Source organism: Elephantulus edwardii, unplaced genomic scaffold (genome assembly GCF_000299155.1).
Source record: "Elephantulus edwardii isolate Elephantulus edwardi_28Jun2011 unplaced genomic scaffold, EleEdw1.0 scaffold00210, whole genome shotgun sequence".
In the NCBI taxonomy this organism is placed as follows: Eukaryota; Metazoa; Chordata; class Mammalia; order Macroscelidea; family Macroscelididae; genus Elephantulus; species Elephantulus edwardii.
In genome coordinates this window covers 26,777-29,010 of record NW_006399960.1, presented here as the reverse complement: position 1 = coordinate 29,010, position 2,234 = coordinate 26,777, and positions in this window count along the sequence as shown.

The following is a 2,234-nucleotide window of genomic DNA, read 5'->3' as shown; positions in this document are numbered from 1 at the left end:
CTGTGGCAATTGGACAATTAAAACAGACTTTCAAGAGGGGAAAAAAAGAGGAACGAACTGAGGAGGAGGGTAGAGAAAATAGTGCAACAATAAATGAATGGAAACCCATAATCTCTGTAAATGTTCATTAAAATTAATAAAATTTAATTTAAAAAAAAGAAATCTGTAGGGTAGCTATTTGGCCTACTGACTAGAAGAGTTCCATATTTCTTCCTTTTCCCAAAAAAGGTGTTATAGCAGAATGTGGACATTATCAAGCAGTATCATTAATATAATATATAAGCAAAATCTTGCTGAAGATTATTTAAAAATGGCTAGAACAAGTTCACTGACAGAGAACTGCCAGAAGTTTAAGCTGGGTTTGGACAAGGCAATAGGATATCATTGCTAATGTCAGATGGATCTTTATTGAAAGCAGAAAGTACCAGAGGGATGTCTATTTGTATTTTCTCGAATATGCAGAGGAGTTCGATTGTATGGCTCATAATATATTGTGGCTAACATTGAGAAGAATGGGAATCCCAAAACAGTTAATTATGTTCATGTGAAACCTATACCTAGACCAAGATGAGCAAACAAAGCAAGGGAACACTACATTGTTCAAAATAAAGAAAGATTTGCACCAGGGATATTTCCTTTCTCCATAGCTACTCAATCTATATGTTGAACAAATCATTTGAGAAGCCAGACTTTATAAAGAAGAGTATGGCGTCAAGTTCAGTGGAAGACTCATCAACAACCTGTGTCATACAGATGACACAACCTTGCTTGCTGAAAGTGAGAAGGATTTGAAGCAATAGCTGCATAAGTTCAAGTAGTAGTATCTTTAATATGGATTAAATCTCAACATCAGGAGGACAAAAATCCTCCCCACTGGGCCAATAGGCAACATCATGATAGATGGAGAAAAGATTGACAGTGTCAATTTCATCTTAGTTGGGTCCAGAATTAACACCCTTGGTACTAGCAGTCAAGAAATCAAAAGATTCGTTGCAGTGGGAAAATCTGCTGTCAGGGACGTCTCCAGAGTGCTGAAAAACAATTATTTCAGTTTAAAGACTAAGATGGGCCTGGTCCAAGCCATGATCTTCTCAATTGGTTCTTATACATCTGAAAGTTGGACAATGACTATGGATGAAATAAGAAGAGTCGATTCCTTTGAGTTGTGGTGTTGGAGAAGTGTATTGAACATACCATGGACTGCCAAGAGAACAAACAGATCTGTCTTAGAGAAAGTGAAACCAGAGTGCTCCTTAGAGGCAAGGATGATGAAACTTTGTCACACATACTTTGGGCATGTCTTCAGGATGCACCAGTCCTTGAAGAAGGACATTATGCTTGGAAAGGAGAGGAAGATTCATAACAAGATGAGCTGACACGGTGACTACATTAATTGGTTCAAATGTGTCAGAGAGGGTGAGGGTGACACAATATAGGGCATGGTTCAGATGTCCATAGGGTCACTATGAGTGGCAGTCAAGTCTACTGCAAATAACAACAACACTTTCTACAACTCTGATAAAGAATAGAAAGAATCAGTCTATTTGGAAAATTCAGAATTCCCCAAATCACCCCTCCAACACACACACACACACACACACACACACACACACACACACACACTTCTCATCATTTCCCTCACCATTATCTCAATAGCTTTCTTAGAAGTTCTCAAATATAGGCAGTGACCATGAGTTACCTATTTCAATGAGTCTGTAGCCAAGGACACTCTATGACATACAGTGGAATTTTATATTTATTAAAGCTCATCTATTCCTATCTCCCATCTCTATACTTTGCATCTTTCCACAACTATTTTGACATTTCTACTTTATCTTTATCTACTCTCCTAAATAATATCTCCCTCCAGTTTCTCTAACTCTGCTTTCTAATTCTCTGAAATTGTGTTTATTTTCCAATTTCAATTGTTCTTTTTTTCCAAATCCTGCTCCAGTCTGTATTCCCCACTCTTTCTGAAAATTTAATACTAACTAAATGCTTTGATATGTTTTAAGTTGCTAAATTCTTAGACAAAACTTCTAACCTACAATAAATCATATAGGTTGTCTGTTCCTCAAAATCACATAATATGTGAAAGGTTATTGTGAGGATAACTCAGAACTGGGCAGTATTTTGTTCTATTATCATAGATTCACTCTGAGTCAGAACAAACCCAATGGCACCTATCCACAACAACAGATTTTTTCTATTTCCATTTCTTTTTGTTGTTCTAA